The 19,227-nt window shown below is 42.8% G+C and overlaps 1 protein-coding gene and 1 long non-coding RNA gene across 3 annotated transcripts in view; both read left to right on the forward strand.

The window, feature by feature from the left end:
- shisa9a (shisa family member 9a) overlaps window positions 1-19,227 on the forward strand; it is a 61,515-nt gene that overhangs the window by 17,958 nt on the left and 24,330 nt on the right. The gene's annotated exons all lie outside the window — the stretch shown is intronic.
- LOC116048769 lies at window positions 1,185-6,874 on the forward strand. Its single transcript, XR_004104736.2, has 3 exons — window positions 1,185-1,195; window positions 5,089-5,093; window positions 6,808-6,874. It is a non-coding gene; the product is annotated as an uncharacterized LOC116048769 (long non-coding RNA).

Consider the following 19,227-nt stretch of genomic DNA (forward strand, 5'->3'; position numbering starts at 1 on the left):
CCATGTTAAAGCAGTGTGGATAGGGGTGCAGTAAGAGAGATAATCTTCCAGGTTCTGTTCTAGAAAACCACATTCAAAATCCTATTGACATTTGACGCTAATAACCAGACCCAAACGCAATCTGCAGATTTTTTTTTTTGTTAACAAGATTGAAAATCTGTGGAATTCTGCGGAATGTTTTTTTTTTTTGCTTGTTATGCCAGAGTCAATAAACTGGACAAAAATAAGCACACATAATTCATTTAAACATACAATTACCTCAAGCAGGCTGAAAGAAATATTCAGTTTATTTTAGTAGCAATATTTGAATTTGAGGTGTATTTCATCACCAACATAATGTTTGTTGGAAAGCATTACAGCTTAAAATGTAAGATACATGGCCACTGAAAATGCAAGGTTCACTGTGGAGCAGAGACAGCAAAAATACATTTGCAGGAACAATCATCCATCTCCCAACAATTATCACTTCAACACATAAACAAATAAATAAATAGTTGGTGCTTTACCTCAACCTCAGATATCTTTTGGGAAACTTTAACAAATTTCTTAAATCTTAGTAATTGTGGCTCCTTTCAATTTCGCATTTAAAGTACTTTAGTACTAACTAAAAATACACCCTTGGAACAGAGCCTCTCTTAACAGTATGCCATGGGGCCCGCTTCAAGGGTCTAGATTAAAAAAAAATGTAAACAATCTAATAGCAGCCTTTAACACTTTGGGAACTTCACACTTCAGCAACCCCAACCCATTATCAAGACAGGGCTACGTTCACCAAACACATCAATAAGTCCTCATCATATAAAAGTAATGTGTTTTTAAACAACTTATGGAGCTAACAGATCAAATAACTCAAATAGCTAGCCAGCAACAGCTGATCAAATCTGCCTAGTCATTTCAGCCTGCAAAATCGACGGTTGCAAACGTGAATTGAGAAGCTGCTTTTTTGTCTACCTGCTTTCTAAAATCTTTGTATTTTCTGTTGGACTTTAATTCATTCTACATTTTAGCAATGCTTTAAAAGCTTTTGTGTGGTAAAGCAATCACTCCCTGCCATAGATTAACACAGCACAATCTATAGTGGTAGCAAATAAAGCAAAGTGCAGAGTGTTGCCTGGTAGAGGCTGCCAATCACCTAAGCGATAATCTGTTTATGTCTTGTTTGCATATATTATATCATATGTTTACTGATGCTGAAGTGCAACACCTTTGATAGCCTATTTGCCAGCAATAGCACATTTTGCAGCTTTGTTATAAGTCAGCGTGTTGGTAAGGAAGATTATCATCATCATCTTCAGAGACAAATGTTTACAGTGCACATCCGCAACCTGCCAGACATGTATCAATATCAATTCTGAGAGGAAAATCAAACGCACGGTAAAGTACCCTTCATCGGCTCCTACACTACAGCTGCAGCAGTCCTGGAGTGACGGTTTTAATATCAAGTGGTTGACTTCTGATTAAATTTGCAACATTTCTTAAAGTTTTATAGAAAACTATGAATATGAGATATTCAGTCATGAAGCTGCTGCATAAGCTTTGCTTCGCCAACCACCGCTCTGGCCAGAACCACCATTACCATCCAAGCATTAGCGTAGTCCTATATTATTTATGGTTTTCTGATTGCTAACTGACATCTTAGATTTCCCCGTCGCCACGTCCACACTCCTACACCATCTGCCCCGTCTGTGGTTGATGGAATTCCAAGACTGCTTTATCTACGAGCCTAATGCCTGCAACATTTGTTTATAGCGGCGCTTATTTATTTTCTGTGATGATTTGCTAACAGCAGGCACAGGGCACACAGGTTGTTGGAGGGTAGAGAGAAAGGAAGGAGAGAACAAGAGAGGAGAGGCGAGATGCTAGCTAAACTGTGTTTTTATGGAGAATCATTTTCCTCCCCAGAAGGCAGTGATTGGCATTAATTACCTAACAGGTGCTAACAGGGATGAATCTCATAATTAACCAGTTTAGATTTAGTTCATTTAGGAAGACACGAGCATGAGGCGGCGGGCGCAGAAGTGTGTGTGAGGATGTGTTTGGTGTGTGCGTATGCAAAAAAGAAAACAGAAGTGAGAGACACAGATAATATCAGAGAGAGAGAGAGACTATGTATGTACAGTAAGTATGCATGCAAATGAGTGTGTTTCTGTGTATCTGTGCTGTACTTGTGTCCTTGTGAGAACTACGATCAGGTGTAAAATCTCCTGACTCCAGATCGTTTTCCGTCACAATGAGCTCTCTTATGGTCTCCGTCTCACAACTTGGACAAAGTTATCAGCTATCAGAGCTCAGGCTTTGGCAGTTTGTACTTGACTCAAATATGTGTGAAGTAGGGTTAGACCAGTAAAGCGGGTTTGCGGTGTGTGGAGATTTAGAGACTCATTTCTGAGGGAAAAACCTTCGCCTGTCAGTTGAAACCTAATGTGACGGCAAGAGCATTGGATCTGGACTGTTGCACCTCATTTGGCCTTTGAGAATGAAATCATCATGACTCATTTAAGACGTTGGTTATAGCATGTAGAAATGGACCTTTCCACATCATCCCAGAGATGCTAGAATGGGTTGAGATCTGTGCGACTGTGCAGGCCAGCAGGAGATCTCTCCATGGAAAAAGTGTTGTTCCATGGTGTGCTATCATGCCCGAGGGGTCCATTCAAGTGTGAATAAACTGTAGCGAAGAGGGAATAAACTTGGTCGGCAATGATATTCAGATACGTCATACTGTACAAAACGGTTCTGTTGTGCTGACACCAAACTGCATCATGATGTTTGAGCCAAAGTTTGAACCAGGATCCGCATATTCAGGTTCCTTTGTCCATCAGCATGAGAAACCATATGCTTTGGTTGGCGTTTGACCAAGATACTTTGTTTGCACTTCTCAGTGGCCCACATTTGATGCTCCTTTGCCTGCTGGAGACATGTTCTCTGCAGACAACATCGGCACACAGCGTGGTTTTCGTCTTGATTGAGCTACAACAGCCTAATTGCCTTAATTAGTGCACTCTGAGATGATCTTCTTAACACACATGGAGTTTGGATGTGATTTGTCTAGTTGTGGCCTGTCAGTTTTGCAGGATTCTTGCCATTCTCCTTCCACCCCTCTGATCAACACGCAAGCTGATCTGTGATCTCTAGTTTTTGCTCACCCCATTCTCTGTAGATTATTGAAACATCCTTAAAAACAAATTTGGGTCATGGTACAGTAGAATCAGCAGGCATATCAGCAACAATCTTGCCTTATTTAAAACTATTACAAAATGCAGTGACACTGATTCAGTTACACTGACTAACACTAGGTGATGCAAATAATGCTGTCTTTCTCCGCGCATGCAGTTACGTGACGAGGCAGAGATTGTTTCTTATGAACTGGCAGCTCACTGTTTATGATGAGCCAGGCGTATGTCTGCTCTGTGCACCTCGCTCTGGGCTAGATTTTGGAGGGCTACTGGCAGTGCCCAGCGGGGTAGGCTGTGGGGTTGGAGGGGTCGTCCATATGGGGATTTCCCTTTGACCCACTTCTTACCCCCATGCTGCTGCACAGAAGCCATCTCTCGCCCGCCTGCCTCCCCGCTCTGCAGCATTCGTCAAGCAGAAGGAGGTGTCCTTGTCTGCTCGCGCTGGTTCCCTCACACTCCCTGTTGCCAAGACACGGAGTGGTGCAGAAGCTCTGACAGTAACACTGGCACTCTTGCTGAACCATTGCCTTTGCATAGATCTTCACATGAACGCTACCACATAGCTTTCCGTGCATGAAACAATGGCACACAGAGAAACAAAGGCATTCACACAGAAATCAGCTGTAAACTGCACAAATGCCAGACACTGGGTGCAAACACCCAGAGAGAATGTGCACCCACATGTGCACTCATACAGTTCCATTACATCACATGCTACCGTTTGTTGTTCTTTGTACGTTTCTTTCAGCCACTGTCTTGCTCGCAAAGTGACAGCGACACACAGGCACATTCACACAAATAAAACACAATGGCGCACAAACAGTACACTTTGCACCCTGCCAGTGCTTGTGTTCTTCTGATTACAAATGGAGCGAGGCAGCCGGTCTTTCTTCAGTAACCTACTTTTTCCTCTCCTTCGAGAGAGCAGCACGGGCCATCAATAAGCGGCGCATTTAGTTTATATTGCTAATAATAGAACGTCACCGAGGCATTTTTGTGGATGAATAGACAGGTCCTGCGGTAGAGTGTGGGAATCACTCACGGGGCTAATCTGTCCCTCTTAGAGCGGAGATCCCTCTGGGCCACTGGCGAGGGTTCCTGAAAGAATATTCCTCTCCCCCACCCAAATTTTACATCTTTCATAAGCTGGAGGGAAAGCAGGGGGAAAATATCAGATGCCGTTCTGTATGTGTGTTTGAGTGTACAATGCAGTGAAAGTGCGCTGACCTGCTCCCTCTGCAGCTCGACAAGAAAGCAGAGAAACAGGCAGATAAATCCTTGGGAAATTTTTGCCAACAGATGGACTGAGGGATCATTGGATTGAGAGAGAGGAGGAGGCAAAGACAGAAAGAGAAGACGGATAAACAGGTACACAAATAACACACGGCTAGGAGCGTGTTGCCTACCATGTGCTGGTATCAGACGGGCATATGGCAGCAACGCAGAGGCAGAGACAGAGGAGAGATCACTCTAAACACCAAGCCTCTCAATCTGGCCCCGCGGAAGCCTCTCTCTCCATTAGTAAACCCATGTTGCATCTACAATAAAGCACCTAATCATGTTCAATTAAAGCAAATTATACTTTCACAGCTCAGTCAGGAGCACTCACACAAACGCACACTCAAGAACATAGCAAAGCAACACAGGCTGATACTGAGGATTACTACCAGCAAGCAAACAGTAGGCAAAATCTGTGTTTTCAGTTAGTTTCTAGAGGAGCATGAGACAGATTATGTACCTCACAGATGGATACAAGGCTATTTTGCAGCCTCACTGGGGGGACATGAGAAAGACAAAAATAGAAAAACAGATTGTGGTTAGAATGTTGTTCTTGAGGAAACTTTTAAATGTCATGAAGCTGAGTCTGCGAGCATTATGTCTGTAGATGATGATAAAGCATCATGTTATCGAGCTGTGGTGCTTGGAGCCAATTCTGGAAAGTATGTAACAAGGGCTTATTTGTACTGCGGCTCTCTAGACATCCACCTAGAAGCCCTTTCTCTGTTCCCCAAACAAAAATAAAGCTGGTTAATTGCAGTCTGGGATCGATTAGATTGTTCTGATGCCGTGTGAACTGCACGCAGCTTAAGCTGTTACCGTTCGCATTTAACTCCCTGATTCGCCTGAATTCAGCAATTATTGTCATGCATTTCTCATCCTGCTGCTGCTGGCTGGCTGGCAGCTGAGAGATGAGCGAGGGGAAATCTGCCTACTGCCCTGTCTTGTCTTCGCAGGCCAAGAAAAGCCCCTCACAGCTGTGCTCCAACACTTAAAACCTGCCCGGGATTCAGCCCAAGGGCCAGGTGCAGCAGACTAAAGCTTTTAAACATAAAGGAGCCAGAGGAACAGACTGTTGGTCAAAGATGGCAGGGGAATGAATTCTAAGGTTAGGTTTAATTAAATACTATGAGAATCCTTCAGCACATCTGCTCGGTTATAAAAGAGGCTGCTGGATTAAAGGTGAGACTGATGTATCAGTTTAACCAATATCTGATATTGCTGGTGCTATGAAAATGTTATAGAACACAGAAAAAATGATTAAGTAAATATGCAACATTTGAATTAGTTATTGTTACAGGTGAGGTTAGGACACCGGAAAAAGGGCACAGTTGGTATTTTTTGTCTGCAGAAAACATCCATCTTCTATGGGCATTCTCAGGGGTTGAAGTGGGATCTGGCAGAGGGAGAACCCAAAGATCCAGGGGGACATTACAGTTTAACCAAAACAGTGGTGAAGAACACAGGAGCAATTACAATGAGGTGAGATTTTATTAAAACAAAATATTGCCAAACGAATCAGAGCACATAAGGCCAAATTGCAAGTTACCGTTTTGCTAACAAACATTTAAAAAGGCAATTAAAAAAATAATAATTAAACGGAGTCCAACGCAGTCACTCGACATAAAACACATCAGGGCTACATTCACTTCCAGCATCACCGATCTGTTTTAACTAAAGATTCTCTGTCTAGCTAAAAACACCAGATCTGAAGTACATCTGCCGTTAGTAACTGGTAGATTACTGACAACGAGATCTTCACCTGTTCCAATGGACTTTACCAGATTGTACATTACAGACATGTGAACTAACCACAGCACTTGGTGCACTGGTGGAGCTGTCTATTGCTCTGTCCTTGTCTTATGTGTGTGTATTTTGTCATTTTATATGAGTTGTGTCATAAAATGATAGTGTATGTTTAGTTTTTGTCTTACAATTTTTATTTTTTATGATGTTATGTGTATTTATTATTGCATTGCCATATTTTCAAGTGAGGTGTAAGGACCTCAGGAAGAATAGCAATGCATTAGCAGCAATTGCATTGCTGCAATGCAGGAGCTAATGAGGATCCTAAATAAACAAACAATCTTATCTCGTTCATGGACTCACGGCGGTGCACTGCTGAGAAAACACTGGAATGGATATTTGGTGTCATTTTAAACGAACGGGAAACACTGATGAGTGGAACTGCCATTTAGATTAATTTACTTGTTAATCAATGGTGCCAGAACACCGTTCCATATTGTTCGGGCCCACTTCAACCCCTGGGCACTCTTGACTTGGACGCTGGGAATCGGAGTATTTGATTGCAACAGTGAGGCACAGGGGCGTGAAGGCGTGCTCACGCTCACAGGCTGCGGTTGAATAGTCAAATTAGTTTAGGAAGGTTCCTAACGGAGTGAAATGACCCGGAAGTAGTTATGTGGCTGCCATGATAAGAGGCATTCGAATTGTCTCCTTTAGCATAGGATACACTGGACCATCCTTTGCGAAGGAAAGGAGGTCGTAGGTCTAACGCGTTCTGCTTATCTTGCATACATGTTAATTATTTCCATACAATCATCCTAATCTGGATTCATGTGGATAAAAATGAGTGGGAAAGAGGGTGAGCTAAGCAACCAATAATGATAAACGTTATTTGCTGAACACCTTTCATACAAGAAACAGCCTACAGCCCAGTGTTTCATAATAACAAAATGACATGCAGGGGGTGCTTCACATGAAACGACATAATTGCAAAATAAGAAGGGAAAAAAATGGTGATGAGGTAATATTTTCCACCGTGTTGTTCACGTTTATTAAGCCTGCATGAAACCTCACGTTTACAGCCGAGTGTAAGGGCAGTCGGATTCTTCTCACATCGCTGTTGCATTTACTTAATTCCTTTTGAATTCTCCTTCACACCTTTCCTTGACCTCATGACGTTTACCAACGGGGTTAAGGCAAAGTGGTTAGGAAAAAGGACTTAGGTCATTTTTTGACTTTTCGACCGCAGCCACACAGTTCACAGAATCCAGGTCTGACAGACAGGCGAAACTCATACGAAGCAAAAAGGCAGGAATCGCAGTCAGGGATGGAAGGCAGGACTGGTTTCCAAGCATACAGCAAGGCAGGAGAATCAAGAACAGGCAGGGTCGTAACAGAGACTTAAACTAGAGAGTCTGGCACGTGAACACGGTGACAACGAGTGAGTGAACTGGGGAGGCCTAAGTAGTGACTTGATTGCAGATGAGGAGCAGCTGTGTGTCCAGGTGAGCAGAGCGGCTGATGAGGTGGGAGTGGCCGGGTGGCAGGGTGGAGCACAGGTGGGGAGAGTGGAAAATTACCAGGCAGCAGGTAAATGACAGAGCAGGTTGTGACAGTTATTTTTGTAACTGTAGTATTTAACTAAAGCCCTTGCGAATCGGCCATGTCTGTAATTTGTCAAGTAAAAATTCCCCCGCAAATTACCAGCCTATACTTGTCGAACACCGAGGTCCTGTGATAATATTAGTCCAGTGTGAATCGACGTGTCTGTGATTTGGCAGGGTCGAGTACCATTTTTCAAGGTTTATGTTTCCTGTGCAAAGAAGGATATCGGATCGCAAGGGGCTGCGGACGCAGCCTTTCATGGCCAACCTAGTCTGGACCACTGCCCCCGACCGGAGACCTCCGTCTCTGAGTCGACTGGCTCACTGCGGCTTCGTCCGAGGGCAGACGGTGATGCTTTGTGGGTGCCGCTGCGGCGGGGATAGGGTATGTGCCTCTGGTAACCTCTACCGGGCCTGGCCCAAAAACATACGGAACCCCGACCCAAGTGCGGTGCGGCGGCCTCGCCCTGGCCGTCCTCAGCGGCTGTCCTCCGCGCGCCTCCGTGTATCCAACTCTTGTGGTACAGATAAGTCAGTAAATTTGAGTTAAAGCAGGCTCGGCTTATCCCGTGCGAATGCGCCACATGAAATTCAGATGTGGGGGGGTAATTTCTAAATCACGCAAGGACCCCAGATGATACTAATCCCGTGCGAATAGGGTTTAAGACTAAGACTTCGCGTTGCAACATCAGCATGCTAACATGCTCACAATAACAGTGCTAACACGCTGATGTTTAGCAGGTATAATGTTTGGAATTTGGGACCATGTTCACAATCTTAGTTTAGCATGTTAGCATGCTAACTTTTTGTAATTAGCAGTTAACGCAAAGTACAGCTGAGCCAATGTCATTAGTTCTGCAGGAATATTATAAAAAATATAAACTTTGCATTTTTTTAAAGAAAAATACAACTTGCGTATATAGTGGGTTTTTTATACATCTTAATTATTTAAACATGTAACCAACCATTTCTTTAAAATAAACAATTTCTTGTGGGGAAAACTAAAGAATTAGTTGACATGGTTTTAAATATGCTTTTTAAACGACACAGGCTTAGAAACATTGTAAAAAAGGATATAAAGTTGCCTGAGATTGACCAATACACATTTTGAATATTTAAATAAGTGCGTTATTAGACTCAGTGTTGAAGTTCAGTTTGGAAGAGTTACAACAAACAAATGGCACCCATTCGGCATAATGGCTCAAACTAAAGTATTCGATAAAGAGAGATTTTGACCTGATGATGTCATTGGATAAAAAAATCTAATTAGTAGCAGTGTACCTATTTTCCATCCAACATTTGGTTAAAAGTCATACGGTTCAATCGTCTGGCTGTACAAAATGTCATGGCAATCCATCCAATATTTTATGAGATATTTCCCATATGGATCAACTGACCGATCACGCGCTAGCGTGACTAAAAAGCGATTATCTATTCAATAAAGGCATTGAACATGTAAGATGGCTCATAGTAGCTTAAAGAGATGCTAACTCTAAAATAATGTAAGAGTTTTACAGCTTTTCCATCCGTGATGCACAATACTGTATAATGGCCTTTTACAAAAACAAAGTTAGCTGCAGCTTAATATTGCATTTCTTCCATTGAAATCACACACTTTTGTCATCATACAGTACATAGCATAGTTACCTGACAGGCGCTCAAATGCAACCACTGGAAAGCGCTGTCCTGCCTGTCTCTCTGCGGTGGTATCTGGGTCGGCCCTGCTGACATGTTGTCAGAGGTGTCAGCCCCCCTAGGAGACACACATCATTATCATCACCATCTCCCACTGCCTTCTTCCTTATATGTCTGTCTTGCCTTGTCTGTAGCAGCATGTTGCCCTCAGTTGATGGAGCGGGAGTCCCACTGCTGACTTATAACACTGGATCAAGGAGGGGAGAAATAGTACTGTATATAGCCTAGTAAGTCAAGGTTGCACTGCAGTGGTAGCATCCTGCCAATCAGGAAGCCCAGAAACACTCCAACGAGCTCTTGAAAGCTAGAGACTCAGGGCCTTTTCACCCAAGGCTCATGTTTTTGTTACATTGTGTACATGTGATTCAGTTAGTTTTCACACTGCAGTTATGTAAGCACACTAAAGAACTATATCTATGTCCTGTCGTCATCACATACGTCAGCCGTGTCTCCCGATACTTGTAATTGAGATTTTTTTTGTTTGTAGACGAGCTTCCCCGTCCTCGCGTATCCTCTCTCTGGTGTCAGACTTTTTTCGTGAGTTTTTTCAACCGACTCCTGCTCTCCCCGTGCTACAGCGTCTCTTTTTGTTTTGTTGCGTTGTTGAGAAGCGAGACACGGGAACTTTACTTGGGTTTTAAGGAGCTACAGCATTTATGAAAAATAAATAAACTGAAACCTACACTGTACATTTACTACCATTTTACAAGTAAACTTCTAATTTATTCTCTGCTCTGAGCGCATTCATTGCCACTCTCTCTCACGTACACACTAAGCACTGAGCTTTTCCTTAAAGGAGCTACGCTTCTCTTATAGAAAGACAATATCCTGCCAGAACTTCCTGTATTTTTCCAAAAGACAGAACCATCTAAAAAATGCTTTCACACTAGAAACCAACCAGACCATGATCAGTCTGATTCAAACCGATACTACCTCTTTTGGTCGGAACAAATTTCAGCAGCTTTGTCCGGATCGGTGTAACCCGTAATTTTGGTTTGGATCAAACTAAAAACTCAGAAAGTCTGGCCCAAATGAGGTAGGTGTGAAAGCCCTAGCAAGAAAAGAAGAAAAAAGTTAAAACAAACATGGACGAGGACACTTTTGGTACTTCTTCTGGAAAACATTCATAAACAACCAGAACTTTAAAAAATAGTCTGTGAGAGAGACAGAAGATCATTGAGAAAAACAATATGCCCATATGTTATTGTGAATGCTCTGTTTCCTTGAGTGGTGCTTCATCATCATGATGAATAAGGGCTCCTCTTTGTAAGGCATGTACTTTAGTGGAGTAGGTATTTATTTCTCTGTTTTCGCTGTCTGCCTGTCTGTCTTTCTCTCTGTGGCCCGGTGACTGATGAGCCCTGTCACAGGGAGGAACACCCAGTCTGTAGCCACCGGAGATGACTGCCACAGGCACTTACCAGATAACGTCATGTGGCAGAAATCTGAGTTTGGATATTTTGAAATACCAAGAAAATGAAAATGATGAGTGTGTGGTGAGTGTGCAGAGAAAAACATGAACTGTCTCTTACTTTGGCCGAAAGGAAAATAATTTAGTGAGGAGAGATTCAATTTCAAGTACTTTGTACACTTTGTAGACAGACATTCCCCATTGAAATAAACATAGCAGGATGGTCAGAGCAGAGCGGCAGACATTTTTATGTGTACCGCTGTCATTGCAAAGAAATGTGACTGCTGTAGCAGGCTAACTCATTCTATTTCTATGGTTAATGCACAGTGCTGAGCGCCATTTTTCTTTTAAACTTGTCAAACGACCATGGCAAACATTTCAATGTCCGTTCTACTCTCATTCTATTTCTATGGTAGAGATGCACCAGTCCAACTTTTTCTCAGAGTATTGCTGTCTTTTTCCCAACCTCTGGAACTTATCGGGATCATCTTTATGTAAGTTAACATGAGGGCTGGGATTGCTGTGGCACTAAAAACTATTAACAGTCTAACCTGTACCCACTCCCAACTCGTCAAATATAGCACCTTGGTCAGTGAACCTCAGCATCTGATACTGATACACACTTTAGCATCTGTATGAGACGCACCAGGCTTTCAACATGCTGGACCGTGGGGCAGTGAGATGACGTAGTATAAAGAGAGATAAAGCGTTGGTCTGAGGTCGGAGTGGATGGATGGGTCAAACAAACACAGGACTTCCACCCAGGAGAACGCTGTTTCTGTCCCGTGTGAAACCAAAAGTCAACGTATACTTATTTTGACTTACATGCATAAGTTAAGTTACATACGTAACTTACTGAACTAACGCCACGTATGTAAGTTACGTAACAAAGATACTTATTTGAACCCAAACCGTGATATTTTCCTAAACCTAGCAAAGTAGTTGTGTTGCCTAAACCTAACTATACCCTGCACGATGAAATATGACACAAAAGGGTTATCCAGAGCATTAAAAATGATGACAAAGAGGTATCCAGAGCATAAAATAACATGCCACCAAGGGGTCCTGACCAAGCGGCCGTATGTGACCAGTTGGGAGGGAGAATGCGTTGTCACATTCTACCTGGACTAAATACATGTAACTGATAGTGAACACACTTAATTTTATGACATAGACACAGAAACTGTACTTAATGTGGATCAGTCACATCAGCCGGCCGATTCCCAAATCCTCTCAGGAAGGTCAATATTGGAGCAGATACCGATAAATCAGTGCATTTCTAATTGTTTGTACTCTCCCATTTTTTGTTGTTATACAGACTGTACATTAGATTGTAATAATGACCTGATGAGCAAGATCGGCATTGGGGCCGATTCCTACCTTGTTAAGTGGATCGGGCTTTGGCCAGGTTCAACTAATCTACATTAAATGTGAGTTCTTTGTCAGTGTCATTCAATCGGTTACATACATTACAGTTATTCAACAGCTGCACTCTACACAATGAGAGACATACAGTTCACAGTGTGATTTATTGTTGATATCAAGCTGCAGTTATTAGAAAGAATTCAGCAGCTTTCCAAACAACTTTTTGCACATTCTGTTTTCAACCTGGTGTTCTCCCACACATCTGTCAGCACTCAGCAGTGCAGAGGACATATGGTTTTAAGCGTTTGATAAACAGGTCTTGTTATCCGAAGGTGTTATTTGGCATTTTGTTTTGCTCTTCACGTGTGAGTTGCTTCCATCCACTCGTGCAGTGTAGATGCCACAAGGTAGATTCTTTTTCCGTTTAAATACGAGTGTGAAGTCAGCTGCAATGACACATTATGATGCCGTCACAAATGGATGGCCCCATCTGCTATGGTTTAGGAGTTGGACACAGATGAAAATCTAAGGCAACTGTCCTAGTATACAGTATGTGTCAGAAGCAGTGGGAAAGGAAAATAATGGAATATGTTCAAAGGACGCATCTCAAGGGACAATGATGGTCATTGCCAGAATGGTTTTGACGCTGATTCTGTACTTCTACACAGCTAAAACACAATTCCCTTGAACTGAGATATTCCTAGTTTTAACAGCTATCAGGTCTTTAGATATCAGAGAGATATCTTACTATTGATTCAGTCACTAGCTTTAACAATGTCCTGTGAGACTCGAGTCAATGCATTGTCTTGTGACAAGACAACGCAAGTGGAAAATGGTTGTTGAATCCTGTTGCAAAGCTTCCTCTGTGAAATGTGAGAGAAAAAAAAAAGAGGAACAGTAGAAATGGATAGCACTTCAAAATGAGGAAGGTATGACGAAAGACTCTAATCATAAAAGGGTACAACGGAAGTCATTGTGCTTTCAAAGGCTCAGGGAGGAACAATTAAGGGGAGATAAGCTATTCTCTCTGCTATCATTTCCCGCCGCCATTTTCCCGTGACAGACTTTTCAATAATACGGTTTCTCTGCATCGCACTCCTATCTGTTTAATGGTCAGCCCTCATGAGAATTACTCGGAGATATGAGATCGCTTTTGGAGTAGAGTTGGCTGCACACGTTTCTCTGTAGCCCATATTTCTGTATCGCTCAAGCATTTCACGACACACTCTCCATTGTGCCCCCCCTCTGAGCTCTCTCTCTCACTATCTCTTACGGGAGTGCGCTGATGTGCTAATGAGCGAAGAAAAAGCTAGCAGCATATGGTGATGATAATGAGATTAACAATGTTTGGGGATCAAGGCCATATATAAGGCTGAGGATCTGACACATTGCTATGGAAAAGACAGGCAGTGTTGTGCATGGAATGCCATACAGCTGCCTTAAGGCTAATCTACATAAATATTATTCATGCCCATGCACGCCCAAGTCCTTAAGGCAATGTTTTTGGGCAACTAAATGCTGGTGCCAGTGACATGCCTTTAATAAAGTAAGATCTTTTTTAATCATATCACAGATGCTTAGCTTTTGCCCCCAAGTGTTCATGCAAGTTCTCATTTTGTGGCTCTGAAACTTACTGTGTTGCTAAACAGCAAAGTCTTGTGAACTAAAGCAGTGGTTCCCAACTTTCTTTTCAGACGTAGGCTACCCCCCCAGAGCTGTCCCTTCAATTACACCATCCGAAATGTTCCAAATATGTTTAAAACTGGATGTCATTTAACATTAACTATATAAAAGTGAATATTATTACAGTATTTTTTACAATATGCAATTTAACTATGTTTATGTCTATGTCTATGTTTTTGGGCAACTTTCATACTTTTAGTGACAGAAGCTCAATGTTTTAACCATTTATCCATTACTTTTAGCTACCTATTTTAACCATTCAATTATCAATTTTACGCAACTATTTTGACTGCTTATGCGTTACTTTTAGCTAACTATTTAACCATTTATCCATTACTTTTAGCTTACTATTTAAACTGATTATCTCTTACTTTTAGATAACAATTTCAACCTTTTACTTTTAGCTATTTCAGCTGTTTACCCATTACTTTTAGCTAACTGTTTAGAACTTCTCTGCTTGCTAACTAGTTCGGTGTCGGACTGGGGGGGGGGGGACTGAGTACCCAGAGCCCTCATGTGAGGAGGGCCCAAAAAGATGCTAGAATGAATAGCTGTGGATGCGGGGAGGGGCCCATAGAAAATGCCTTTTTACAGGGCCCAGAATGTTGTGCTACGCCCCTGACTAGTTCACGTGCATTTGTTTTTGTTGCAACTTGTGGTGTTCAGGTGTAATACCTGACTTAATATGTCTAAATATTTCTTCTTTTTTTGCATTTGCAAAATGCATTTTTTTACACAACAATCTTTAAAACCTACCCACTGGCAACTGCAGAATTACCCCCCCCGGGGTACAACTACAACTGATCGGGAATCACTATTCTAAAGTAGGCTACTCAGTGACTTTTGAAGCACCTCTACAAGCTGTAGGCAGTATGCTTGGATTTCCTTCAGGCGGTAAGCATCGGTGTCAAATAGTTTCTATCTGGGAGCTTTTTGGCCCTTACACTTTAAACTTGCCCCCCCACTGCTGACAGTGCCAGCAGGCAGCAAGAACCATGGAGCCTCAGGCATCTGTTCTGTTCCCGCTGTCTGTCTCTCTTTCATTCTAGCAAACTTTCTTGTTTAAAGCCTAGATGAATTTACTCCACTGTGCCCACCAATCACAAAGGCGTGACCCTCAGAGTCCAACCACGTCTTCTTTGCTCAAGCCTCCACATGAACTCCCTCACCTTACCACCCACCATACAAAGGGGGTTTTACCCCCGGCCCCTGGCTAAATTCCCATGAGCTCAGCGGTCACATAGCGAGGCCTCTGCTCGCTCTGTGATCCTCGCTGTCATCCGTGCTGCAGGAGAGAGATATGGGCCGAAGGGATGAGGTCAAGACAGATGCAGTGCTTCTTATGTACTGTAAACAGACAGGAGGGCAAATAAAGAGGAAGCTCTCGACTCCCGCCTCGCACAGGCTCACACATAACCTGCTTACCATTTTCAGTGTGACTAAATATGCATATGCAGAGAAACGGAGAAGACCCCACACACTCCTACACATGGGATGTGTGCACACTGTCACATAAGGGTGAGTGATTTGGACGAGTCAAGAGCTCTTAAAGCTACATAATAAATAGAGCAAGCTTCACACATTAGAGAATATGTGAAGAAAGAAATTGTGTTCTCAGGATGCATATCTTGAGCATGAATTTTCATACAACTGTTCTGAGCTAATATCACAAAGATGTTTACTGTCGCTCCCAGTTTTAGAAAACAGTACAGGCAGCAGCTTTGGACAACTGCGCACGTCTCATCTTTCATTTTGAGACTCTATTTACCCAGGTTTTTCATTGTCGGAGCAGACTTTTGTGTCAACATCATTTCAACTTAAAAATGCTTTGCTCGGTTGTACCCAAATATGACTGTGACTATGATAAAACTGCCTTTTTACCAAACTAGAGCAAGTCTTTCAATAAAACATGTGTGCTTTTTTGACAATGCCTGACAAAGCCGTTAGGATGTGACCTAGAACAAGCTCGGAGGAGGCAAGCAGACACGTGAAGAGAGATGGACAGACCAACAGAGCAGCAGGCAGCATAACATAGGTTGCATAACAATGACTTTTTCAGTACAGTACAGCCGGCCTGCCTGCCTGTTGATATGTGGGCGAGGGTGACTGCGGGACAATGAGAACTCGCCGTGTGCTGCAGAGCAAATACTACACGAGAGAATACTGTTGCCATGACAAGAGAGAAGAAGAGGGAGATGGAGAGGGTTGAGTAATGACAGAGAGGCAGTTTTGCAGCTGAAGAAAAGAAGAGGGTTTATCCATTTGCAGAGTGAGGAGAAAGAGGGAATAATAGATGAGTCAGCTGCTTACAATTTTCAGCGGCGAATCAAACAAGCAGTTAAATTACACTGTACAGCCAGTAGCGATGGAGTCAGGCCAAGCATGAGATAGAAGCACTCCTACATACATGTGCCCTGGCTCTCTCTTGATGTCTCTCTTGTGTTTGTTTTTTTTTCTTCTTCATTTCCTTCTTGCACACACACAACTATATAGTACACATCAAGGGACACAGTTAAACGGAATGGGGCATGAGAAAAGCACAGATACCATGTCTGCCCCGGGAGGATTGCCTCACTGCTTCACGCTGGATGTCTGGCTTCCCACGAGGGAGACAGCGCGGCTTTGAAATCATTGTGTGTCGGCGCTGTGTGACTCGGCCTTTGCGGTGTTATGCACTGTAGTGCACACTCACGTTGCGCGTTGCTGACTGCACTGTCTGTTACCTGGCGGTCTTAAGCTCATCATCCACACGCTGTCTCATCAGTGCAGTCACACGCACTGTAATCCTGACATTCCCGCGCCTTCGCCCTGCAGGGTGAGTTCATGTAAATGTCTCTTTCTTCAATGTTAAAAAAACCCACACGATGATCAAATCCACTGCTTTTACCCTGAATTCCTGAAGCAGTACCCTGTGACGACTTTATATAAATAAATTCCCAGCTCCCTCCTGTCAGGGATTGATGTAACATGGCAACGATTCAGCCACTTTACAGCCACTTTTACAAAATACTTTTACAAGCAGCCTGTTGTGAGCAGGTCTTAAGAAAAAATTATATACAGGAAATGATAAATCTTTCATACTGGGCAGCACTAATCTTGCAAAGCCAGACGTCCATCTTGTCAAGCTCACAGAGGTCTGAGAAAAATCATAATACCTGACCTTTTAGAAGTCTTCTGGCATTCATTCAACGAGCTGGGAGATGAAAAAACACCCACCTGTCTATGGAAACCTGGTGTACCTGAATGGATTCGATTAGAAGGCAGAACTGTGGATTCCCTTCTTTGGTGGGAAAATACAATAAAAACAGTTATTTCATGAGCGTTTCTGCATGTTTTCTCAAAACTGACAGCTAGCAGCAAATATTACTTTTTCAAGTTTGTGCGCTAGCCTAAACCCTATTTTCCACCAGAAATCGCTGCCATTCAGGTCAATGCTTGATATTCCACCAGCCGTGCCACGGTGCATCCCAGAAGCGTGCGTAAAGCGGATAAAGATACGCGCCAGGTCTATTTTCACACGATCCGGAAGCCCGTTCGGACAGCCGGGCAAGAAGTACAACAGCGAAGGTATCCAGGCAATTCACCAAAAGACACCCCCCCCCAATATCGTTCATGTCTTCTCTACAACACCATGGATAACGAGAGATTCATCTTGGAGCTGGAAAAACATAATAGACATCACAAATCCATTTCATCAGGACAACGCAGTGCAGCTGCTGTTTAGTGGCCAGCAGATCAGACTGTGGTTGTACTGGGAAGCTTCCAGGTATGAATGTGTAGCTGTGTAAATGTGATCAGGGTGTTCCTGCAAAAGAGAGGCTTCCTCTCAGTGAAACTTCCCTGAATAAAGGTAAAAAATAAATACATAAAAAACACGAGAAAAGAGAAAGCATTAAAGTGTTAAAAATCAGTTAAATTGCAGGAGTGCTTGGAGTGGAAGGTAGATACTAACTTAATAAACACGTGATTGTTCTGTAAAGTACTTGTAGAGACAATATACTGCGAGTCGGGCAGCAAGAGGCTCCGCTTCTGAGACACTCCCGGTGTGATATGGCGCGTGGCGGAGGACGGAACAAAACCGTAACGCAGCCAGAACGCAGCACAGACGCGCCCAGTGGAGAATCGGTGTACACCTTTCACACCAGACACACAAGCAAGGCATGAGACAGCCATTGTTCGTGATGGCTACACATGGCTAAACAACTGCGTGAGCAAAAAAGGGCCTCGATATCCCATCTGGTATGGCTCCAAAAGTTTAAATTAAACTTTGACCTTTACATATACTGACAAAAGGTTTACACATATTACACGACAAGATACCTTCTAAAGTGTTTAACCATGTATTTGTTCCTGCACATGTTTTTTGCCGGAGCAGTCTGCAACAACACCCCCTGCTGCGCCAATGCAGCCTTATTGAAAAGAATGGGGAAGCCTGCGTTTTTTTGCCACTTTGCTATTGTTAAGGCTCATTTATGCTCAATGTAAGATACGGATAGGGACGAAGCCTTCTGTCCATGCTCTTGTTCATTTTGTCCATATTTGTGCAAGTTTTCTGAAAGCTTATGGATACGGACGAAACGGAGCAGTACGAACGGAGATCATGGGGGCAGTGTAGACAATAGTTCAAGTGAGACATGATGACCATAGGACACGATGAAGAAATAGTAAAAATGGCGAAACCTTTTGAAGAGAGGCCATATGAGTTGGTCAGAAACTTTAAATATCTAGCCATGATGTTTCTTCGCCCGGGCACAGGTACAAACAGTTACTACAGAAAAAGGGGATTGGTCAGGTACCACAGGATAAGCGCTCTAATGGCTGTATTGCTTAACATCTTTGCCAACGTAAAGGATGCAAGGAAATATATGGGCAGTGATGGTTACATCATTTAAAAGCTACATAGGCCTATCTGTTTTTGTACATAAAGGGAGCATACATTAGTCTTTAGTATAAAAGCCCTCTTACAGAAATACATCAGCAGTCAACTATAAATATTTTCAATAGCACCCAGAATGGCTACTTCGGAGACACAGACCAGTGTTTTCCAAATCCCCTTAGTTCAAGGATTGGACTGCCACTTCTAAGAATCCTAAGCATCCATTGTCAGTCTTCTACTTTGAAGGAACTGAGAGAGACCCAAGAGCATATTATCAACATTGTATTAGGATTTTTAAAGGGCCTTTTCAACTGAAAAGTCTTTATACAAATCGGACAAATGAATAAAGGAATTCAATATTAAGGATTAGCTCCACCAGTTTGAACGTGTTGT

Source organism: Sander lucioperca, chromosome 22, assembly GCF_008315115.2.
Source record: "Sander lucioperca isolate FBNREF2018 chromosome 22, SLUC_FBN_1.2, whole genome shotgun sequence".
In the NCBI taxonomy this organism is placed as follows: Eukaryota; Metazoa; Chordata; class Actinopteri; order Perciformes; family Percidae; genus Sander; species Sander lucioperca.